This window comes from Dendrobates tinctorius, unplaced genomic scaffold, assembly GCF_039654945.1.
Source record: "Dendrobates tinctorius isolate UK_male_01 unplaced genomic scaffold, ASM3965494v1 ptg000011l, whole genome shotgun sequence".
Classification (NCBI taxonomy): Eukaryota; Metazoa; Chordata; class Amphibia; order Anura; family Dendrobatidae; genus Dendrobates; species Dendrobates tinctorius.
Window position 1 is genome coordinate 32,454,051 of NW_027361679.1, and position 26,015 is coordinate 32,480,065.

Here is a 26,015-nt window from a genome sequence, read left to right on the forward strand (position 1 = left end):
GAGTATAGTAGGCCTTGGGGCTAGTAGTATAGTAATATGTGAAATACCACGGCCTAGTATAGTCATACCAAGGCCTACTCGAATTTTAACAACTAGGATCTTGTTTCACGAAAAACAAACAGGTGAAACTTGACAAGTTTCAACCTTTTTTTTTTCATGAAACCAGATTCTAGTTGGTGAAACTAGAGTTATTACACTAGGCCTTGTAATGACTATACTAGGCCGTGGTATTTCAAATATGAGTATAGTAGGCCTTGGGGCTAGTAGTATAGTAATATGTGAAATACCACGGCCTAGTATAGTCATACCAAGGCCTACTGTAATAACTCGATTTTTAACAACTAGCATCTTGTTTCACAAAAAACAAACTGGTGAAACTAGAAAGAAACTTATTTTTAAGACAAGTTTCAACAGTTTGTTTTTCATGAAACCAGATCCAAGTTGGTAAAACTCGAGTTATTACACTAGGCCTTGGTATGACTATACTAGTCAGTGTTATTTCACATATGACTATACTAGGCCTTGGGTTGGTTTTTAACATGTATTTACCCATCAGTGTGTGTGAGCGGCGCAAACAACATTAATGAAACTTAGTAATGGTGAACCACAAATGTAAATTTATTTTTTATCACAAAAATAAACCAAAAAATTATTTTTTCCGGCGTTTGGGGGCAGATGGTTTCAATTTGGGGGTGTGCAGGGAATATGCAACACTTGCAGTTGAAGACGGTGTTTGAGGGGAAGGGGCAACAAAACTTGTGGGGGAAGGTAGTCCAGTTAAGGGAATTAAACTAGGAACACTTGGAGGAGAGGAAATCTGTTCAGGTACATTAGTTGTAATGGCATGTCGCCGTAGGCTTGTGTGCCTGGACCGACTTTGGCCCAATGCCCGCCTTGATAGATTTCGCCTTGAACTAGGGGCAAATATTGAATGTAGGTTCCCCGTCTGCTGGTATGGCTGCTGCTGCTGCTGAGGTGGCGGCTGCTGCTGCTGAGGTGGCGGCTGCTGCTGAGGTGGCGGCTGCTGCTGAGGTGGCTGCTGCTGCTGAGGTGGTTGCTGCTGCTGAGGTGGTTGCTGCTGCTGCTGAGGTGGCTGCTGCTGCTGCTGAGGTGGCTGCTGCTGAGGTGGCTGCTGCTGCTGAGGTGGCTGCTGCTGCTGCTCTTCGTTGTCAGTGCTCGTCCTTGCAGGAGGACTGGTGGCGGCAGTGATGGTCCAGGTTTGCAGAGTGGTGGTGGCAGGGCTACTACATGTTGTAGCGGCAGGGCTGTTCCATGTTTGCCTAGTGGTGGCTGAGCTCCACGCATGCATGGGAGTGGCGGTGGTGCTCCAGACAGGAGCAGCGCTTGCCATGGTGGTGTCGGTGAAGTGACCAGCTGCACTCAGACTTGTGGTGGTGTAATGGTGGGTGTCCTGGCTTTGAATAGAGGTGTCCGTGCAGTGGTATGCAGCCGAAGTCGGTAGTGAGGTGAAGCGAGTCAATGGTGGCACAGGTGGAAAGGACACCACTGACTGCTGACCGTACCGATTATGCTGCATAGCCTGCAAGAAAGCATTGTTGCAGGCCTGCAGCACATTCAGCTGTTGATCAGGACTAAGGTGTTCCGCCATGCCCTTTTCAATCTTACTAAAAAAATGGTGTGCTGGTCTGTTGAGGTCGGCCTCCAGACGGTCAAGGCGCTGTTCTACAGAATTGAAGCGGTGTTCAAAGTGGTTAAAACCACGTTCCATGAGTGCAAAACCGCTTTCAACTCTGTCGGACAGTGACTTGAGGCTGGAATTAAATGTCTCGCTCAAATGCATAAACTCGGGCAAGACATTCCTGTCCAAGGCCCTCTGCCGCTGGCGGGTAGTGCCCGCATAACCAGTGGCAGAGACCTGGGACAGGGGAACACCTGATGGCCCAGCTTCCTGGTCACCAGCTGTGTGTGTGGTTGACCTGCAAGGTGCTTCCTGGCTGTCGGATGGCTGGGACGGGTCAGAGGACGTCCGAGGAAGGACCGCTCCAGGGCCAGGTTGCAGGGTGCTGCTCCAGGTGCTGTGGAAGAAAGGAAAATCATTACTACCATGCCTTTACAAGAAGCATCAGCTGTGGATTAGAAAAACACAGATTAATAAAAATAAAAACCCAAAATTTATAATACTTACGATCTCGTGGCAAGGACCGGTCTTAGGAACTGCAACGCGTGATAGTGACGGTATCTAGTTCTGGTCCTTGACGCAGATCCACTGCGAACCTGGCCCTCAGCACGAACATCACTGTTGAAGCGGTCCTTGATCGAACGCCAACGTGTTCGGACTTTGTCTACTGTTGATAAAAAAAAAACAGTGCCGTCAAGGACAACAGTCACTGCGGCACAATGTAGCAATACAATACTCAAAGCAGTCACTGTAGACCCCGATGACACTGTTGGGTTTCCTGCTAGAATACACCTAGCACGAAACCCAACAGTGTCGTCAAGGACAACAGTCACTGCGGCACAATGTAGCAATACAATACTCAAAGCAGTCACTGTAGACCCCGATGACACTGTTGGGTTTCCTGCTAGAATACACCTAGCACGAAACCCAACAGTGCCGTCAAGGACAACAGTCACTGCGGCACAATGTAGCAATACAATACTCAAAGCAGTCACTGTAGACCCCGATGACACTGTTGGGTTTCCTGCTAGAATATGCCTAGCACGAAACCCAACAGTGCCGTCAAGGACAACAGTCACTGCGGCACAATGTAGCAATACAATACTCAAAGCAGTCACTGTAGACCCCGATGACACTGTTGGGTTTCCTGCTAGAATATGCCTAGCACGAAACCCAACAGTGCCGTCAAGGACAACAGTCACTGCGGCACAATGTAGCAATACAATACTCAAAGCAGTCACTGTAGACCCCGATGACACTGTTGGGTTTCCTGCTAGAATATGCCTAGCACGAAACCCAACAGTGCCGTCAAGGACAACAGTCACTGCGGCACAATACAGAGCAGGGAAATACTCACTAAACGCCTTTTTGGAGGATGCTGTGGCGCTGTCCCAGCCATCCATCAACGCTGCGGCCACCTCATTCTATAGCCGCCGGGTCACCACAATGTCCTTGTGCAGCCGGTCACGGCTGTCCCACAACGACAAACGCTCCTGGACCAGGCTGATGAGCTGCTCATTATCCAGGTAGACGTCTTCATCCCGTTGTGGAACCTAGACAAAACACATTCATTAGAATAATCCAATTTAAATTGAATAAAAAGTTACAAAAAAATAAACATAAAAAAGAGTAAAAATAGAAGATAAAAAATAAAGAACATTACAAATCATTTGATACTTACATTCCGTATCACCACCGGGACTTGGCTTCGCTGCTCCTGCTCTTCGCCCTCACTAGTCCCGTCCGCAGAAGATGATGATGACGATGTCTTAAAAAAGTTGAAAAAAACGTAAGAGATTTGGAGAAGCAGCAGATATACTTACCAGATGCACGAAAATAATCACCTCACGGTCTGCTTGCGCCAATTCCTGCCGCGATGGGGAATACTCGGATTCTGAAGACATACTGCATGTAAAAATAATAAAAATCATTAGTACATACATAATTTAAAAAGACAGGCATATAATGTAATATACTCACATTCTTCGCTGATATAATGGGTTCTTGGTTGACTGTCTGCTCTTCAATCTGTCAGTGTAGTAGTGGCAGAGTTTTGGCAGGCACCTCCTTTATATAGACTTTTTTTTTTTGACTTTAGAAGATTATAACTAGGACAACAAGTGGACACCACCAAAAAAACGCAGCGCTAAAAAAACGCTTACATGCGCATGCCAGTGCGCACGTATGCGCATCCATAGGCTATAATGGCCATTTTTAGCGCAAAACGTGCGCATACGTGCGCATGCGCTTTTTTCCAGGGCCAAAAAATGCAACATGCTGCGTCTGGAAAATACCAACGCACACCCCAAAAAAACGCAGCGCATGAAAATCGCATACGTGCGCTTACCAGCGCGCAGATATGCGCACCCATGTTAAATATAGGGGAAAAAACGCATGCGCAGGTATGCGTTTTTTTCCTGCGCAAAAAAACGCAAATGTGAAACCAGCCTTACACTGGAGTTCCTCCCGTCAGATGTTCCTATGAACTCTACTTGTACGGCAGACAGCTGTAGCATACTTCGGGGACTCCGGCTCACACACGTTGCTGTTGTGCCCCCAAGTCTGGTGTGGGAATAAAGTGGTCACTACTTCTATTCCTCCGGTGTCTGCTGCAGGACCATTAGTATCCATACAACCTCCGGGACTGGACCCCGGCCTTGCGCTTAGAACTTGGGAAGGGTTCTCTCTTCCAACCCTAATCCTTAGTCCTTCTATTCTCCTTACGTTCCGTGCTAATCCTTCGCAATGTAGAGTCAAGCTTCCTTTCTCTGTCTCTTTACTGTGCCAGCAGACCCAGATCACTGTGGCCTGCTGCAGCACTTCCTTCTTCCATCCCTCTCCCGGGGATCTTCTCCGTCTCACTCTCTGTCCTTATACATCCTTACTCACTGACTGAATGACTGAACTGAACGACTGACTCAACTCTTCCCGCTCTTTTATGTAAACTCAGCTCCACCCACCTCCCAGCACGTTTTGTGTTCCAAGCAGGGAGCCACCAAGGGGTGCTATGCTACACTCCAAGCAGGGAGCCGCCGAAGGTGCTTTGCTACACTACTTTGTGGTGTGGGGTGCAGGTGTTGGAGTGTAGTCAGGTGTCTCCACCTTACCTGAATAGTGGGGCACCACACCTCAGGAGGAGGTGCAGTACCTCGGTGGCGACTGAACCCTCAGGGGCGCCACACAGTCACCAAGTTGTTTCCTCTCTTTCCCTCTATTTGTGTTTCAGGCACATTTGGAAAGAGTCTGGAGCAAATCTCTCTGCCTCTTGGACTAATTCAGTGACCAGAAGACCCCTGGTTGTGATCAGTCACATCACCATTTTATACTCTTGACCTGCCAGGATCAGAACTTATCTGGTGCTATATGTTGGTGTCCTGCGCCAGTGATCTGTGGCCTACACTAAGTGGCTTCCCCACTGCACACGTACATTGTAAAGCTCAGTGCCTGCGTTAAACATATTTACAACATTTACCTACAATGATGTATATATAATCTGCAAGATACAGTTGAAAATGGCGCTGCCACCAGGGATCCTGCTGCCAGGGAACTCCATGAATGTGAAGTATACTTAAATTTTGTGAAAAATGAGAATTCCTATGTGTTCCACAAAAGAGAAGTGAAAAAAACATAAGAAGTACCCATCCAATGATACTAACTTTTAAGACCACCAGTATAATGTAATGATAGAGACAAAAAATCAGTCATTGCTATCGGCAAGGATGCTATCAAGAATATTGAACTCGTCTAGCGTACTAGTAGCTTGTAAAGTGATGCAGTTCGGGGCTTTGCTTTTATCTTTTTTAATAAACATTGAAAACTGAAAAACATTTGCAAACTCCGACCTAAGTGGTAATTATCTCTCAAATTACTAGTCATTTTGATCACTGGTAAGAAACAGCTTTCAATGCAACTGCTGTTTCAGTACCATGAATGGAGAGCAGGGCATGGTCCTCCCAACAGCTTAAAAAGTATGTCAACAGAAAGAGCAACCCATAGCTTGGGTTATGGGATAGCGCACATTGGAAAGCTTCAGCCCTTTCCCTGCTCACCATTATTCTCCATGTCCCCTAGATGTGAAATTCCACTTTGGGGTAAAGGTGTTTTTAAATTCTATAAGCTGATGGCATATTGCTTGAAAATATTGCCGCCCCATTTATATTCATAGCCCACCACAGTTCCCTGCTCCAAGGGTGGCTGGCGCTCGGTTGTGCAAAGGGAAAACAAGTGATTAGGAGAGTGACCCTAAACTAGTATTCTTTTAATGCTGCATAGGACATTGCACAGCACGATATAAATGTTTCACTTCATGACGAAAACTTCTCCTTTTATTCAATGAAAATTGCATTGGATCTTACTATGTACTTATTTCATGCAATTTTTTCAGTCCAATATTGTGCAAGACATCGCATACAAGAAACCAGCATGAAGCATGAGCAAGAAAATCAGTGCACCCAAAGGCGTTTTCTGCATGTGATAATGGCTTCCAACCTGCAGTCAAAAAGCGTACCGTCAAAGCAGTCTGTTTATGCAAAACCACGTCACAACTGCACTGTCTGGGTTTAACCTCAGTTACTACCATATTTATTATCAGAAGAATTGATTCAATTTGAAACTAATATATTGTCTAAATGAAACATAATAGCAAAGCCTAAATTCCATTTAATGTATCATAGCAACTAATAAAAATTAATGAGGAACTTTCACCAAATTCTTCATGTTAAAATGGACCAGCAATATTCAAAGCGGAATAAAACTTTTTTTCTTTTTCACCTCTCTATTGTAGAGATATTAGCTGTTATAGTATTTGGGTCCTAATGACTAAACGTTTGTTATGTTCAAGTTGATGTTATCAGATAGTTTTCATTGCTGGCTGTACTTCTCCCTGTATCATGCTGACCAATCATAACCAGGCAGCAACACACTGGAGAAAAAAGAACACACGCCCACAATAGATTACAACAGCTGGTTGCTCAGTGTCAGATGTGCAATCCCAGAATGTCAGACAGCCCTGATCTCCTGGTCTAACCTCATGCATGATTAGAAAGGACAAATGACTCACACCTTTCAGTTAAGGTCATTTTATAAGCAGAGAAGGCTGTCTCCCACACAAGCAGTCTGCTCAGCTCTCACTGCAGAGTGATTACAAGTTGCTGTGAGCAGAACAGGCAGAATATTGATACTGAGACCTTTGAGTTCATCTACCATCAATCAGTGTGGGGGATCTGCAGTACAGCAGAGGTAACAGGGGTATGAGATGAGGAGAGCTGTTAGAAGTGTTTGTAATCAGACACAGCTAAACTAAGGGCCCCATCACACATAGCGACTCACCAGCGATCCCAACAACTATATGAACTTGTCAGGATCGCTGGTGTGTCGCTACATGATCGCTGGTGAGCTGCCAAACAGGCAGCTTCACCAGCGATCAGGACAGCGACATGAGGGTAACAAGCGACGCACATCGCTTAGTTACCCACTGTGTACCTTAGTTACCAGCACGCTGGTGCAGGGAGCTGGTAGCCAAGGTACACATCGGGTTTCTAAGTGGTGCGCGGCACTTAGAAACCCGATGTGTACCTTGGTAACCAGCTCCCTGCACCAGCACGCTGGTAACAAAGGTACACATCGGGTTTCTAAGCACCGTGCAGCGCATAGAAACCCGATGTTCACCGTTGTTAACAGCTCCAGCTCGCTGATCGCTGGTCTCCCGCCTGCCACACGCAGCGATGCGTGCTGGCCAGCGGGAGACCAGCGATCAAAAAAATGTCCAGGCCATTCCAGCACAATCAGCGATACCCGGCAGGGGGGCCGGTCGCTGGTAAGTGTCACACACAGTGATCTCACTGGTGAGATTGCTGTTGCATCACAAAACTTGTGACTCAGCAGCGATCTCGCTAGAGAGATCGCTGTTTGTGATGGGGCCTTTAGTTTCCTTCCACTGCCCACACATTAATTGACAAGACTTTATCTGAAAATTGTTAGTCATCTGTTCTCTACTCTCAGCAATTTCTAATCATGCAGGAGGTTAGACCAGGAGATCAGAGCTGTATCATTACATCTCACACACTGAGAAACCTGCACTAAGCTATTGTGGGGGCATGCTCTTCTTTATCCTGTGTGTTGCTGTCTGCTTATTATTGGTCAGCAATATACAGTGCACAGCAATAAACAGTACATACCTCCAGGGAAGACTATCTGATGACACTCACTTGGACTTTACAAAAGTTAACAAATTAGGTGCCAGATATTTTGACTGCCAATATCTCCACAACGGAGAGGCAAAAATAAACAAAAACAGAACTGTTTTATTCTACTCTGGTGCCACTATTAAATCGTATATCCAGATCAATATGAAAAATTTGGTTAAAGGTCCTTTAAATCACAAAATAACAGCACATATTTCATTTTCTGGGCCACTGGGAGAGTTGGAGACAAGATCTTTCTCATGAAAGTGAGGACCTGGTGTTGGCCAAGTTACTTCACACGGTACCTTTCAGTTTCTTTTCTCTGAATGTACAAGTTGTAAACTAGAAAAGAAACCAGGCTTTGCTCTATCATTCTCACTGCCACCTACTTGGAATTATAAGATCACTTACCATTTGTTCTGTTTGCAGTTGATGTTATTGGCGGTAATGTAAAGTGTAAAACTTGTCCCACTGGTTTACGCAAGACTTCTTGCAAAGATTAAGAAGTGTGATAAAATCTTACTTGTTAAAGGTGTTGTATTGTTTGATACCATTAATTCTTAATCACTCACTAAATAGCACATTTTCAGCTTTCTGATATACAGTATATTTTTATTTACCACCATATTGAAAGCATAAGTTTTCTATCAGTGAATGAGATGAGAACACTATTCAGAGGCTGTCAGTCAGCCAAGCAGTAAATCAGTATATTATACATACCCCCCCCCAACTTTTGAAGAACACAAAGAGTGAAAAATTATAGTGCGTCATAGCAAATTTGGGGCACCCCTATGGAGACCCCAATCCACACCCATTTACCATTTCTTTCTTACCTGGCAGGAGGAGATGTCAGAGGGAAGGTGGAAGTGAGATAAATTCAGTAGACGCCTGAGACTGCAGGGTGTAGACCCAAATCCGGGACTACCTGCTGTATCCAGGATGGTTGGGACTAGAGATAAGCGGATCGATTTATGGGACTCAGGTCCAGCATCCAGGTCAGTGGTACTTGGAGGCTGAATCGGGGGCTGCCAGTCTCTTACCTTGCGACGCCCTCCACTCGGCTTTTAATTAGCCATGGCTTGTGCAGCGACATCTATGCATCCTTCTCATGTCTGGTTGGGACCAATGTATTTTTTTACTGCTCATTCACAGTCAGAGCCGCCAGAACTTTCTCATCTTTATGTAGCTTCACTATATGACAGATGACTTTTTGGTGCCTGTAAGGCATAAATCCTGTATTTTTGTTTTCTGCAGGTGTCCACATCAGACTACACAATAACAATCCTCTCTGGTTATTACTGCATTTTTTTAGACCTGTTTCACTATAGTTCATTATAGTGCAGAAATGCTTTGGTTCTGCATTTAAAAAAGTAATTGCAGCTTTTTACATGCTCCACATAGAAGCCTTCAGAGAAAAAAAGCACCAAAACGGCATAGTTCAGCCTCATCTTTAGACACACAGGGGGAGCAGCTTTCATGAAATCACATCCACTTTGCTTGGATGGTTCAACAAAGCAGAATTTCTATGCAAAAAAAAGAATATATCTTGCAGTAAACACACAAGTATCATCAGGTGCAAGAGATAAAGCATGAAGAATACAGCATTAAAAATCACAATGCCTTGACTGTTGAACGTGAGAACACTTGTGTGTTTACTGCAAGAATATATCTTGCAGTAAACACAAAGTATCATCAGGTGCAAGAGATAAAGCATGAAGAATACAGCATTAAAAATCACAATGCCTTGACTGTTGAACCTGAGGACACTTGTGTGTTTACTGCAAGAATATATCTTGCAGTAAACACAAAGTATCATCAGGTGCAAGAGATACAGCATGAACAATGCAATATTACAATTCACAATGCATTCAATGTTGATCCTGAGGACACTGTTATGGTCCCTGATAGAATCTATCAGGAAACAAAACAGTATCCTCAGGACAAAGACTCAATGCGGCATCACACAACAGGGAAATACTTGCTAAACGCCTTATTTAAAGTTGCAGAGGCGCTGTCCCAGCCCTCCATCAGCACAGCAGCCAACTCATTCCAGAGCTGCCGGGTCACCACAATGTGCCGGGTAACGGCTGTCCCACAACGGGACACGCTCCTGGACAAGGATGATCAGTTGCTCATTGTCAATGTACAGGTCTTCATCCCGTTGTGGAACCTAGAAAAGAAATACATTAGAATCATGGAAATTGGGGAGAATGGTATAGAGAGAAAAAAATAGAACATGAAAAACAGGACATAAAAACAGGAATAGAAAACAATTTAAAAGAAAAGGTAACTTTAAATAATGGATACTTACATTGCGTCTCCTCCCCGCCGGGCCTTGCGTACGCTGCTCCGGCTGTTCTGGCTCACATGGCTGGTCCGATGCTGAGGTCTGTAAAAAAGAACAGAAATAATTACCGATTTGGAGAGGCAGGTATACTTACACAAAGGCAGCAAAATACTCACCTCACGCTCTGCTTCTTCCAATACTTCCCTGGTAGGACTGGATTGGGATCCAGAAGACATGCTGGAAAAAAAACAAAACATTAGTACATAATGTATTTTAAAGGACAGGCTGACATAAATTGATTTTAGAATGCTCACATTATAGCTGCTGTGTTCTCCAAAGTAGTGGATTGTCTCTGGCTGGGTGGGTGTTGTCTTGTCTTCTTTGTCTTGCAGTGTGTCTGGAGAGTAATGATCTGGCACTACAGACCCCTTGTTTTATCTACCCTCCTCCAAAACAATGTTGCTTGTTTAGGGGGTGTATTAAACAAAAGTCTAGACATTGTTTACTCTGAAATCGCACGCGCTCAAAAAGCACTGACATGTGCACTTCACAGCGCATGTCTGCGACACCATAGACTATAATATAATTTTTTTGCGCATTTTGTGCACTGACGTGCGCATGCGATTTTTTAACGACGTTGGGCGGAACAAAAAATGCAACATGTAGCGTCTGGCGTGTCTGGTCGCACAACTGGAAAATGCGCAGCGCACGCAAACGCTGAGGCCTGCGTGCAATCGCTGAACACTGCGCCTGCCATTTTAAAGATAGGGGACAATTGCACGTGCGACCGATAGCGTGCGATAAAACGCAAGTGTGAAACCAGCCTAAGACACCATGTCCCACAAATCTCACAGGACAAAATCTGCTACATTCGTCTCCTCAAAGACTGTATCTATCAGCAGCGCGGTTGCCATTGCGCGTGCAAACGCTGAAGCCGCCAAAATGCGAGCAAGGTATGCTGAAGAAGAGATGCAATTTAAACTAGAGAAAGCACGGCTAGAAGATAAAAAGAGAAAGTCACGCATAGAAAGAGAGAGGTCACGCTTAGAAAGAGATGAGCAAGAGAGAAAGACGCAGTTAGAGAAGGCACGTGTGGATGCCGCCTTAGAGAGCCTAGCAGTAAAAAGAGAGGCTGCTGCAGCATTGGCTGAGGCAGACGCACTGGAAGCCGCACACAACCCTGAGATGCATAGTCGCAGCAGTACGTCAAGTCTGAAGTTGCCGCTGCAAGATTCACCACAATGCACATCTCAATATGTTAATGAACTTCCTGATCCAAACTATAACCAAGATCACGACACATCCAGTGAAACGAGTGAGAGTCATCATGAGGTTCAGCTCCAGGAAAACGTGAACGTGAAGCAAAGCAAGTCTCCTGTCTTCCTTGCCCCTCACCAGGTAACCAACGTGAATCACCTTGCTGACAAACCGCATGTCAGACCGAAGCAATATGACACTGGCTAGTGCCACCCTGAGGATACTAACAGGTATGAACGCACCTCACATCACTATCAGGGTGACCCATCACCAGTATACTCTGCTGACAACCGGTTAACATCAGAACTTGCTAGGATCTTCACACGACGTGATCTAGTTGCCAAGGGACTCATGAAATTCACTGACCACGCTGGAGGTTAGAGAGCTTGGAAAGCTTCCTTCCAAAATGTTACTAGAGACTTGGGGCTAAAAACAGGGAGGAGATAGACCTCTTGGTCAATTACCTGGGAGAAGAGTCAGTCAAACACGCAGTAAGGATCAAAGACATTAATATAAACCACCCTCAACTAGGCCTTAAAGAGATCTGGAAGTTGGCTAGATGAGTGTTACGGCTCTGCAGAGGTAATGGAGAGAGCCTTGTTCAAAAGAATCGATGACTTTCCTAAAATATCTAACAAAAATGTCTCCCAAAACTTCGAGAGCTAGGTGACCTGCTACGAGAGGTCCTAGTTGCCAAATGTGAAAGTGACCTACCAGGACTTGCATACGTCGACACAGTCAAAGGTGTTAACCCTATAGTCCAAAAGTTGCCCTACAATCTACAGAAAAGGTGGCTCACACGTGACTCCACGTACAAATATAAACACAGTGTTTCATTCCCTCCCTTCTCTGTTTTTGTAGACTTTATACACAAACAGAGACATCCTGCAGGTTTATAAAGTGAGAAGTCATATCAATGGACTCAACAATGCTCCCTATGCCCAAAAGCTAGACCTAGGATGGGTCATAATAGGAAACGTATGCTTGGGACACATGCATGCCCCATCTTCTGTGACAAGCATACTAACAAATACACTGGAGAAAGGGCACCCATCTCTGTTTCAACCTTGCAATAACGAGTTCCATGTCAAGGAACTACCACACAGCAGCCAACTACCCAATCACTTAATAGACTTTACTCATGACAGCAGTATGGTGTCAGGAAGCTATGAGGATCAGCTGGGGGGCAGAGTCTTCCAGAGAACTAAGCAAGACAACCAAGTAGCAATGTCGGTGGAGGATAAGCTGTTCTTAGAGGTAATGGACAAAGGGCTCGTAAAAGATGAGACCAACAGCTGGGTCGCACCTCTTCCCTTCAGAACCCACAGACCACGTCTGCCAAACAACAGAGATCAGGCATTCAAACGTTTCTCCTCTCTCAAACATAATCTGCAAAAGAAGCCAGAGATAAGAGATCCCTTCTTCTCCTTCATGTCAAAGATACTTGAGAACTGCCATGCAGAACTAGCTCCCACTCTCAAAGACTCTGAAGAATGCTGGTTCCTACCCATGTTTGGAGTATACCACCCTAAGAAACCGGGCCAGATTAGAGTGGTGTTCGAATCCAGTGCTAAGTTTGATGATGTCTCCCTGAATGATGTTCTACTGACAGGACCAGATCTCAATAACAAACTACTGGGAGTACTTATGCGCTTCCGTAAGGATTCCATTGCCTTCATCGCTGACATCCAGCAAATGTTCCATTGTTTCCTTGTGGGAGAGCGAGACAGGAACTTCCTAAGATTCTTCTGGTACAGAGACAATGATCCTACTAAAGAGGTCACAGAGTATCGCATGAGAGTGCACATCTTTGGCAATAGTCCTTCACCTGCAGTTGCCTTTTATGGACTCAAAAGGTCAGCTCAAGAAGAAGAAACAGAATATGGATCAGATGTGAGACAATTCATAGAAAAAGACTTTTATGTTGCCGACTGTCTGAAAGCCATGCCTTCAAATGAGACTGCCATGAGTCTTCTCAAGAGAGCCCAAGAGATGCTTGCTTGCTCTAACCTCAGACTTCACAAAATAGCCTCAAACAGCCAAGAACTCATGAAAGCATTCCCTTCACAAGACTTGTGTAACTGTCTCAGAGACCTGGACCTGGGGTCAGACCCCACACCAATGCAACGCAGCCTCAGGCTTCTCTGGAATCTACAGTCAGACACTTTTACCTTTCAGGTCAGCCAGGAAGAAAAGCCTTTCACAAGCAGAGGTGTCCTGTCTATCATCAACAACCTGTACGATCACTTAGGTTTTGCAGCTCCTGTTACTATACAAGGCAAAGCCATACTAAGAGACTTAACCAAGGAGTCTTCTGACTGGGATGCACCTCTGCCACCTGATAAGAGAACCCAGTGGGAAGCATGGAAGAACTCTTTAGCAGCTCTCTCCAACCTAAATGTGCCAAGGCCATACACCCCTGTGCCATCTACAGAGATATAGAGCCAAAGACTGTTTGTATTTGCAGATGTTTCTGTCAAAGCATTTGCTGCTGTTGCTTATCTCAAAACTGTGGACTCCAAATGTCAAAGCCACATTGGATTCGTCATAGGGAAAGCCAAACTTGCTCCACAACCAGAGCACACCATACCAAGGTTAGAACTTTGTGCTGCAGTCTTAGCCGTCGAGTTAGCAGAGTTCATCACATCCGAGATGGATATCGATCTGACACAAGCCAAGTTCTACTCAGACAGCAAGGTAGTCCTGGGATACATCCACAATGAAACCAGGCGATTCTACGTTTATGTCAACAACAGAGTGCTATGAATTAGGAGATCAGTTCATCCAAAACAGTGGCATTACGTCCCCACGGACCAAAACCCTGCAGATCATGCAACTAGAGCAGTTAACGCAAGTCGACTAGAGAGCACAACATGGCTCTCAGGACCAAAACTATTGTACACTGAGGAGCATTGTCCAGACACCTTTGAACTGATAGGAGAGGACTCAGATGCTGAAATCCACCCTCAGGTGTCCACACTTCATACAATGGCTTCTGATATTCAGCTTGGATCCCACAGATTTGACAAATTTTAAAGTTGGAAGTCAATTACTCGAGCCATTACCTGCCTGCCTCATATAGCTCGCTCATTCAAGACCACCAGTGTCTGTGACACAGAAAAATGTAAAGGTAGGCATCTCTGTAAAAACACCTATGTTACCTCCGACTTGAAATCTTCCAGAAACCACATCATCTCTACTACTCTGTGGAAATCCAATGTCTTGTTAACAATGCTTCAATGCCTGCGAGCAGCTCATTGAGAAAACTCGACCCATTCATCGACAACAACGGCCTGCTGAGAGTAGGAGGTTGCCTCAAAGAATCTAAAATAGAGTTTGCGGAGAAATTCCCTCTTATCATTCCTGGAAAATGTCATGTTGCTTACCTAATCGTGCAACACTACCACAATCTGGTCAAACACCAAGGAAGACTATTCACAGAAGGAGCCATCAGAACAGGGCTGGACTGGGACTAAAATTCAGCCCTGGCATTTGAAGTTACACAGGCCCACTAGTCACATGGTGACTATATAATATCTTTGTACACTTGTAGTTTACAAGAAGTGAGAGGAGATTAACACGACTATATAACATGTAGTCATAGCTGTGCCCAGTATTTCAGCTCAGTCCTATTTATTGCTTTTAGGTACAGTACTCCTCCCAAATCTCTGTCCCCTTTTGTATGCATGATTACAGAATTCCTGGCAGAACTGCTCTCTATTGGGCAACCAGACCCCCTGGTCATAGCCGCCCCTATCATACCTCCCAACTTTTGAAGAAGGGAAAGATGGACGTTGCAAATTTTGGCCACGCCCAGCCACACCCATTTCACAACTAGTCACACCCATGTGCACACCTAATCGCACCCATTTAGCACTGCTGATCACACTGACTGGTACTGAGGGCACAGTGGCTGGCATTATGGGCACACTGACTGGCACTAAGGAAGAGAGAAAACAGAGAGAGAGAGAAAAAAGAAAACAGAGAGAGCGAGAAAGAAAGGGGAAAGAAAGAAAGAACAGTGAGAGACAAAGAAAGAACAGAGAGAGACAGAGAAAGAACAGAGAGAGAAAGAAAGAGGGGAAAGAAAGAAAGAACAGAGAGAGACAGAGAAAGAACAGAGAGAGAAAGAAAGAAGTAAAGAAAAGAAAGAAAGAACAGAGAGAAAGAGAGGAAAGAAAAAGAAAGAAAGAGGGGAAGAAAGAACAGAGAGAAAGAAAGAACAGAGAGAGAAAGAAAAAGAGAGAAAGAAATAAAGAAAGATTCTACAAAGATACTATAGCAGCCCGGCTCCCATTGTAGTGCCCACCTGAGCCTCCCGGTGCAGGACCTATCATGATCCGCTCACATGGCCGGCATCCCCGATTCCAAGGCGATCCTGCTGTCTGCGCTGTCGGAGGAGGACACGGTGATGGATCTGAAGCATTCCTAGTTCCGTCACAATCTCCTCAAGAAATTATCTCATTTCCGGAACGTCATGTGTGTGTTTTAAAATGCTCCTCGGGGCTCCGCCGTGTACTCCTGTGTCCGTGGGAAAAGAACGCTTTGTATGCTTTGTACACACTTGGCTCCACTCTGTACATCCCGTACACATATGGCTCCACTCCATACACACGCGGCTCCGCTCCGTACACCTCGCACACACGCGGCTCCGCTCCGTACACCTCGCATACAGGCGCGGCTCCGCTCCGTACACCTCGCACACACGCGGCTCCGCTCCGTACACCTCGTACACACGCGGCTCCGCTCCGTACACCTCGTACACATGCGGCTCCGCTCCGTGCACCTCGTACACACACGGCTCTGCTCCGTACACCTCATACACACGGCTCCTCTCCGTACACCTCATACACGCGCGGCTCCTCTCTGTACACCTCATACACACGGCTCCTCTCCGTACACCTCGTACACACTGCTCTGCTCCATACACCTCGTACACACGGCTCCGCTCCGTACACCTCGTACACACGGCTCCTCTCCGTACACCTCATACACACACGGCTCTGCTCCGTACACCTCGCATACACAGCTCTGCTACATCCACACTGTAAATCCTTACCCCACACATACTTACCTCAACCAGCACCATGACAACAGCAAAGCAGAGTCTTGCAGACGGTAGAGGCAAGGCTGAGCGCACAGGACCTGTGATGAGGTCACAGGAGGGGCGGAGTCAGGGGTGACATGATCGGGGGTCTGGACAAAGGCTCCTGATCATGTGACCCCTGACTCCTCCCCTCCTGTGACCTCATCATAGGTCCTGCGAACAGAGCGAGCAGGCAAGCGAGTGCGACGCTGTGAGTGGCTGCGGGGGGGAGGGGGTCTCATGCTAAGGCGAGGATGGGGTGCGAGGATGGGGTGCGAGGATGGGGTGCGAGGGGGGGCGTGGCGGCTTATCTCCCTGCAGTGCGGGAGGAACTTGGAAACTATCACCGCCGTGCCCGCAGAGGGCCGGCGGCAGGAGCAACAGTGGCCGCAGCAGCTGGCAAGCGGCCAGATGATTGGGCGCTGCCGCCCGCGGCCCACGTGACAGCGGCCCAGCGGGAAAATGCCCGGTTGGTTATATTGCCAATCCGAGCCTGCATCAGAACTGCTGGCCTGTGGATTGTCGGTGCAAAGAAACTCATCTGTAGTGTCATCTACAAATGTATTACCTGCCGTAAGCTTCATGGTTCCACTCAAACCCAAAAGATGGCTGACCAACCAGCAGATAGACTCAGCCCAGACCCTCCTTTTACCAACGTTGGTCTCAATGTGTTTGGACCTTGGTCAGTTGTTACTCATCACACGAGAGGCAGACAAGCCAATAGTAAACGTTGGGCCATCATGTTTACCTGTCTGTCAATCAGAGTCGTCCACATAGAGCTCATTGAGTCACTTGACACCTCAAGCTTCATCAACGCTTTTCATTGCCATCCGTGGTCCTATCAAGCATATACGTTCAGACAGCGGTACCAACTTCATTGGTGCAGCAAGGAATTGGGCATACCTTCAAATTTAGACCATAAGTCTCTAGAGAAGTTCCTCAGTGACCAAAGTTGCACCTGGTCATTCAACCCACCTCACTCCTCACACATGGGTGGATCTTGGGAACGAATGATTGGTCTAGTACGAAGAATTCTTGACTCTACTCTTCTTCAGGATGGAGCAGCGAGACTTACCCAGGAAAGTCTAACCACCTTCATGGCAGAAGCTGCAGCTATAATCACGCATGGCCCTTGGTTCCAGTTCCTAATGACCCTGAGGAGCCCTTGTTATTGACTCCAGCTACTCTTCTAACCCAGAAAACAGGGCTATCCAGTGCCTTTTCAGGAGGATTCAACGCTAAGGACCTCTACAAGCACCAATGGAGGCAGGAACAAAGTCTTGCCAATACATTCTGGGACAGGTGGCGCAAACAATATTTGGCTACCTTGCAGCCACTGACAAAGTGGTAATCTGCCAGGCCTATTCTTCGGCCTATGCTTTTTGTCCCTCATTAGATTGGCCTCTTTTTTGCTCTGTCTCAGAATATTTCAGAGTGCTGATATAGGTTTAGAAGTCTAGTGACTTCAGGGTTAATTTTGCTATCAGAAGGGTTGGACAATATTTTTGTAGGTTTTTTTGGCAGATTGCAGACAGTGTCTTTCCTTTTCTGTCCTTTTTAGTTAGCCGGACCCCATCGTTTGCTCAGCCTATTTTCCTGCCTTTGTTTGTGTTTTCATCTTGTTTCACCGTCAATACATGTGGGGGGCTGTCTTTCCTTTGGGGTCTGCTCTGGGGCAGTTAGTTTTCCTCCTTTCCTGCTTTAGGCTTATGTAGTTCTCCAGTTGTGATGAGGCATCTAGGACCAACATAGGAACGCTCCACGACTGCTGCTAGCTGTGCGGTTAAGATCAGGGATCTGCAATCTGCATAGTTACCAACTTCTCTTGTTTCTGAGACTTAGCTTGTTGTCTTTTTTTCCTCCTCGGTTACCCATTCATAACAGGGGAGTGTTCTGTCTTGAACATAAGAAATGACTTTTAATTACCTGTTTTGATAACATACCATATTGCTGTATGTCCAGGATGTTCAGTTTTTCCTTAGTTAATGTTTATTGCTTCCTTAGCTCCATCTAGTGGCCAAAAGATAGAACTGCATGATGTCATACATTGTACTTCCTGATTCATTCCCTCCAATTCCCAATGTACCCTGGGTAAGTTACAAGGCATCATGGTCTAATACTGCCTCCTTTCTCTCTCCAGTCTGCCATTTTCTGCCAAGCCTCCTTCATGTGGACATATCATTTATCTACCTCCCCTTGTGTCAGCATCGTCGGTACGTAATCACTCTTCTTTCATCTAATTCCTGTCCTATATCACCCCCCTTAGTCAGCTCTTCCCTGGTTAGCTGTTAGCGCAGGTAATGTGTAATGTATATATGTATTTTTATGTAGCTATACTGATTGTATTATGTGCTTATTTGTAGTTTCACTGTGCATCTATATACCATCGCGTTCAATAAACTCAGATTCAACCTACAGTCTTCTTATTGGACCCCCCCGGTATAGTGGTTTAGCTACCCATATAAGCTATATGAACCCCGTGCATTTAGCTGAGGAGGGAATACACAGCATTTACACTACATGTGGACACAGTCTAAATGTGTAAGCATAGTGGATGTGATTTTATGAAATCTTCACCCTTGGCATGTCTAAAGACGCTGAACTCTGCAATTTTGGTGCATTTTTTGTTTATAGGCGTCCGAAAAAAAAGTAACGAAAAATACGCCATTCAGAATCAAAGCTTTTCTGTACTATTTAAAATTGTTCAAAACTCTGCTTCATATCTGCACCCAAAACACATCAAATAAGGGGGAAAATGCATAATATAAGCACAACAAACATGCAACAATCAAAGAAAATTACCGCATTTTTCAGACCATAAGATGCACCTAGGTTTTAGAGGAGGAAATTATGAAAAGAAAAAAAATGTGGTCAATTCTGTACTTAAATTCCCTATCCTGGCAAATATGGTCCCCTCATCCCCAGCCTGATACACATGGCCCCTCATCCCTATCCTGGTATGCATGGCTCCCTCATCCTTATCCTGGTATGCATGGCTCCTTCATCCCTGTCCTGGTATGCATGGCCCTCATCCCCATCATGGTATGCATGCCTCCTCATTCCTGGCCTGGTATGCATGGTCCCCTCATCCCTATCCTGCTAGGAATGGTCCCCTGATCCTTATCCTGACAAGAATGATTGCCCTCATCCCTATACTGGTATACAGGGTTCACATCTCGTTCAAGTAAGCATTGTCCCATCCCTATCCTGGTATGCAGGGCCCCATCCTTAACCTGGTATGATTGGCCCCCATCCCAGTCCAAGTATGCATGGCCCCATCCCTATCCTGGTATGCATGACCCCTTTAGCCCTAACCTGATATGCATGGCCCTCATCCCCTTCCTGGTGTGCATGCCTCCTCATCCCTATTCTGGTAGGAATGGTCCCCTCATCCTTATCCTGGCGGAAATGATCGCCCTCACCCCTATACTGATATGCAGGGTCCCCATCTCGTTCACCATCTCGTTCTCGTTCACTGGTATAATTGGCTCCATCTCGGTCCTTGTATGCATGGCCCCATTCTTATCCTGGTATGATTGGCACAATCCCGTTCCTGGTATGATTGGTCCCATCCCGGTCCAGGTATGATTGGCCCCATCCCTGTCCTGGTATGACTGGCCTCATCCCGATCCTGGTATGATTGGCCCCATCTGTATCCTGGTATCATTGTCCCTATCCCAGTACTGGTATGCATTGCCCCATCCTTATCCTGGTATGATTGGCCCCATCCTGGTCCTGGTATGCATGGACCATCCAGTGTCCTGCTCTTTTGCCAGCAGCTGCTTAATGCATTTAAGCAGCACATGGCAGGGACCTCATGCCCTGCTCACAAGCAGAGCTCAGTGTTGTGAATTCGCTTTCTGGCCTACCTCTAGTTACTGCTGAAGGTGGTGGAGCTGGTCAGGTTGATGGAGGGGTTGCGAGTTCTCTTTCTGGGCTCCCTCTGGTGGTTACTGGAACTAATGGAGCTGATCTGATTAACAGAGGCTTGCCACCTGATAATGAGGATGATGGTTGGAGATCTGGGGTTTCAGACTGGATTTAAGACATCCGACTCCCTCTATCCCTGCTGGTGATTTTTTCCTGCCTCCTGAGATCTTAGTTTCCAGCTCAGTCCCTGCATGCGCAGCTAAGTGTTCTTTTGCTATTCTGTTCACATTTGATCTGGTTTTGTCTATTTCAGTTTTGTGTGGGTCAGCCAGCTCCAGCGGGGGCTGTGCTGAATCACCATCCATATGTTACTGCTTGTGCCAGTTTGTTTTTGTCCCTTATTAGATTGGCCTCTTTTTGCTCTGCTTTCAGAATTTACCAGAGTGCTGATACAGTGGGCGAAGTCATGCGACTTCAGTATTTTTGCATCAGATGTGTTGGACTTTTTTGCAGGGTTTTTTGCGTGATTGCAGACAGTGTCTTTCCTTTCCTTTCCTGTCTAGTCAGTGTGGGCCCCATCATTTGCTCAGTCTATTTTCCTACCTCCGTTTGTGTTTTCACCTTGTCACACCGACAATATATGTTTGGGGGCTATCTATTCCTTTGGGGTCTGCTCTGGGGCAGTTTAGATTTCCCCTTTCTTGCTTTAGGCTCTCCGGCCGTGCCGAGGCGTCTAGGATCATCGTAGGTACGCTTCACGGCTACTGCTAGTTGTGTGGATAGGATCAGGGGTCTCCAATCCACTTAGTTACCAACCTCTCTGGTTTTCTGTGGCTTAGCTTGTGCTTGATCTCATCCTCGGTGACCCAATCATAACAGCTCAGCTGCCAGAATACTCACCGGAACTGTTCATCACAGAGAGCAGTGAGTATTCATTCTTCTTCCATAGAGTGCAATGTCAGCTGCCGGCTTCCTGCTGCTACCAGCGGTCAAGTGTTCTGATACTTAACAGAAAAGAATATTCATTTCTCACCGTGATCTCTGATGAACAGTCCCAGTGAGTATTCCGGCAGTTGCCCTTTGGCTTGCAAGCAGCGCATCACGTCCCTGCCATGCCCTGCTTACAAGCATTAAGCAGCTGTTGGCATCGGAGAAGGACACTGCGAGGGAACGGAGGAAGGTACTGTAGGTGTAATTTTTTTTTTTTTATCTTTTCTGATGGGGCCATGCAAACAGGAACAGGATGGAGCCAATCATACCAGAATAAGGATGGGACCAATCACCAATCATACCAGGATGCCAGAAAGAATTGAATATTCATTTCCCTCCATGCCCATGGGCATAGAATGCAGTGCATATTCATTTCTCTTTAGCAGAGAGCACAGGAGTTAGCCGGAATCGCCGACTCCTGCCCCTGTGACCCACTGCTTCATCGAAACTGCTCCCCAAGCTCCCCACCTCACCCAGAGCTGGTACATCCAGACTATAAAACGCACCCCCCATTTTCCTCCACATTTTGGGAGGAAAAAAGTGCGTCTTGTAGTCCGAAAAATAGGGTACATAGTTACAGTTGTGGCCAAAAGTATTGACACCTCTGCAATTTTGTCAGCTAATACTCAGTTTCTTCCTGAAAATGATTGCAATCACAAATTATTTGGTATTATTATCTTCATTTAATTTGTCTTAAATGAAAAAACACAAAAGAGAATGAAGCAAAAAGCAAAACATTGATCATTTCACACAAACCTCCAAAAATGGGCCAGACAAAAGTATTGGCACCCTCAGCCTAATACTTGGTTGCACAACCTTTAGCCAAAATAACTGCGACCAACCGCTTCCGGTAACCATCAATGAGTTTCTTACAATGCTCTGCTGGAATTTTAGACCATTCTTCTTTGGCAAACTGCTCCAGGTCCCTGATATTAGAAGGGTGCCTTGTCCAAACTGCCATTTTTAGATCTCTCCACAGGTGTTCTATGGGATTCAGGTCTGGACTCATTGCTGGCCACCTTAGAAGTCTCCAGTGCTTTATCTCAAACCATTTTCTAGTGCTTTTTGGAGTGTGTTTTGGGTCATTGTCCTGCTGGAAGACCCATGACCTCTGAGGGAGACCTGTTGTGAGTTCATTTTTCCCTTCACCATTGAGGTCTGATGAACTCCCTCCTCTGGTGAAGGAAGGTAGTGAGACTGATTACCAAACACCTGGGCAGCTAGATGATAACTGGGTGGCTGGAATTGAGGACTGGATATAAGGCTGCCAACGCCCTTCCTCCTGGCTGGTGATTTTCCTGCTGGATTCTTGGAGACCAGTCTGATTCCTGGGTCTCAAAGTTAAGTTTTTCTGCTCTGCTTTGTACTCTTCAGTTTTGTTTTTGTTTTGCTTTGTTTTTTGGGAGTTCTGCCATCCATTTTTGTCTCTGATCTGTTGATCGTTTGCTCTGTCTTCAGAATATACCTGAGTGCTGATATAGTCTTTTGAAGCCTAGCGACTTCAGGGCCTGTTTTTCCTATCAGTCGGTTGGCTCATTTTGATAGGGTTTTTGCGGATGGCAGACAGCAGCTTTCCTATCCTGTCCTATGTAGTTAGCTTGGGCCCCATCATTTGCTCCACCTATCTTTCTATCTGTGTTAGTGTTTTCATCTTGCTTCACCGTCATTATATATTGGGGGCTGCCTATTGCTTTGGGGTCTGCTCTGGGGCAGTTTAGTTTTTCCCCTTTCTGTCTTTAGGCTATGTAGCTCTCCGGCTGTGATCGAGGGGTCTAGGGCACCGTAGGAATCCCCCACGGCTACTGCTAGTTGTTGTGGATAGGTTCAGGGGTCTGCAATCCGATAGCTGCCAACCTCTCTGGTTTTTCTGGACTTAGCTGGTATTTTGTTTTTTCCTCCTTCGGTGACTCATCATAACAGAGACCCAGCTTTCTCACACTGGGCCCTACATTATGCTGCAAAATTTGTTGGTAGTCTTCAGACTTCATAATGCCATGCACACAGTCAAGCAGTCCAGTGCCACAGGCAGCAAAGCAACCTTAAAACATCAGGGAACCTCCGCCATGTTTGACTGTAGGGACCGTGTTTTTTTCTTTGAATGCCTCTTTTTTTCTCCTGTAAACTTTATGTTGATGCCTTTGCCAAAAAAGCTCTACTTTTGTCTCATCTGACCAGAGAACATTCTTCCAAAACGTTTTAGGCTTTTTCAGGTAAGTTTTGGCAAACTCCAGCCTGGCTTTTTTATGTCTCGGGGTAAGAAGTGGGGTCTTCCTGGGTCTCCTACCATACAATCCCTTTTCATTCAGATGCCAACGGATAGTACGGGTTGACACTGTTGTACCCTCAGACTGTAGGGCAACTTGAACTTGTTTGGATGTTAGTCGAGGTTCTTTATCCAACATCCGCACAATCTTGCGTTGAAATCTCTTGTCAATTTTTCTTTTCCGTCCACATCTAGGGAGGCTAGCCACAGTGCCATGGGCTTTAAACTTCTTGATGACACTGCGCACGGTAGACACAGGAACATTCAGGTCTTTGGAGATGGACTTGTAGCCTTGAGATTGCTCATGCTTCCTCACAATTTGGTTTCTCAAGTCCTCAGACAGTTCTTTGGTCTTCTTTCTTTTCTCCATGCTCAATGTGGTACACACAAGGACACAGGACAGAGGTTGAGTCAACTTTAATCCATGTCAACTGGCTGCAAGTGAAGTGTGATTTAGTTATTGCCAACACCTGTTAGGTGCCACAGGTAAGTTACAGGTGCTGTTAATTCCACAAATTATAGAGAAGCATCACATGATTTTTCGAACAGTGCCAATACTTTTGTCCACCCTCTTTTTTATGCTTGGTGTGGAATTATATCCAATTTGGCTTTAGGACAATTCTTTTTGTGTTTTTTCATTTAAGACAAATTAAATGAAGATAACAATACCAAAGAAATTGTGTTTGCAATAATTTTCAGGAAGAAACTGAGTATTAACTGACAAAATTGCAGGGGTGTCAATACTTTTGGTCACAACTGTACATAGGTTGAAAAAAGAACTAGGTCCATCAAATTCAACCGTTCTCCACCAATTATACATTTCATCACTAAATTACCTATAACCCACAATCTTATGTGTATTGAGGAAATCATCCAGCGCTTTTTTACAAGCTGTCATGGCGTCTGCCATTACTATCTCTTGTGGTTGGCATTCCACAGTCTGACTGCTCTAACTGTAAAGAATCCTTTCCTATTTAGCTGGTGGAATCGCCTTTCTTCCACCCATAATGAGTGCCCCTGGTCTTCTGTATGCTCTTTGGAAGGAATAAGTTATGCGCCAATTCTTTGTACTGTTTGCACATATATTTATACATAAAAAAATTAGATCTCCTCTGAGGTGTCTTTTTTAAGCTAATATGTATTATATAGCTAGTACTACTTTGAGCTGATAAAAAGGATTCAGTTGTTTTCTGTCTAGGCCCAATCGGCGTAACGATCAATGGCCCAGAGGAAGCAAACGGGCTTGTGGAGTCAGGGGGCCTGATGATGCCAGTGCAGTTTTCAGTTGAATGTGTGACTCCCTGCACCGCAATCGCTATTGTTAGGAATCTGTGTCCTGCCATACCTATGCAGAGATCCAGATCCTCACATTTGTCTCCAGAGGCTAAGTCCTTTCAGCCAGCTTCTGAGCATGCTCCTGGAAGGAGCTCCCATTGGAGTTCAGGAGTCAGGTCCTGCTCCTGATTCCATTGGCTTAGCTCAGGGCTCTGGAGATTTCTGGCAGGTCCCGTACGCTATAAAAAGTGCGCATGGCCGCTATGCCATGCGCTAATATTTTCTGATACTTGCTGCTGTATGTTTGTTGATGGATGCTTGGTCTGGTGAATGACTTATTATGAAACCCCTTCCCTCGGTTATTACGAGTGTGTGAGTGATTGGGTCAGTCAGTAGCAGCGCTAGCGCCAGCGCGTCAAGCTTCAGCCATTTCAGCAGCAAAGCGTCCTGCATCGCGCTTGCGTTATTGCGGTTGCAGACTTCTGTGGCGCTCGCAGTTGCGACGCCGTGCACACGCTCATTCACGGTAAGTCCGTTTGGTTGTAGTGCCACTCTAACTACTCCTGTGCTCGGCTACCGTACGTGTGCCGCTGTGTCCCTGTGCGTTTAACAGGCTCAGCGTTACCTTTTCTTTATTATTTTTCTGTGCAGCTCTGTGTCCCATAACAGAGACTGCCTCTATTGCACTTGGGTGATTTAGAACCCTGTGCACACTACCGCTGTAGTGCACTGCCTCCCTTAGCAGCGGTTTTGCCATCTGCCGCACGCTGGACCCCGAGTGGCGAAGGCACTTTAATTATTTTTTTTTTTTTAGTGCCTTCCGCCACTCATAACATAATACTAGTGCCAGGGTCTGGCTAGAGATGGCAGATCAGCAGCAGCTGTTACAGCTTGTGCGTCAGCTTGAAGCTCGTCTTGCTACCCTTGAGAAGTCTCTCGCAGCTGCGCAGGCTACAGATGCTGCCGTCCAGGCACTTACGGACGCGGTAGGGCGTATGTCCATGTCCGCCCTTGCGCCGACAGTTACCCGCCTCCCGTTGCCCGATAAATATGCTGGGGATGGCGCCTCCTGTAGGGGTTTTATCAGCCAGTGCTCGATACACCTAGAGCTGCTGGCTGCGCAATTCCCTACGGAGCAGGCTAAGGTGGCTTTTGTTATCTCCCTA

General features: G+C 46.0%; 1 long non-coding RNA gene across 1 annotated transcript; it reads right to left on the minus strand.

Moving 5' to 3' along the window:
- Positions 1 to 1,594: 1,594 nt before the first annotated feature.
- On the minus strand, positions 1,595 to 3,856 carry LOC141099890 (uncharacterized). Its single transcript, XR_012234559.1, has 3 exons — positions 2,997 to 3,856; positions 2,147 to 2,306; positions 1,595 to 2,036 (listed from the first exon to the last, which is right to left on the minus strand). It is a non-coding gene; the product is annotated as an uncharacterized lncRNA (long non-coding RNA).
- Between the last annotated feature and the right edge of the window lie 22,159 nt (positions 3,857 to 26,015).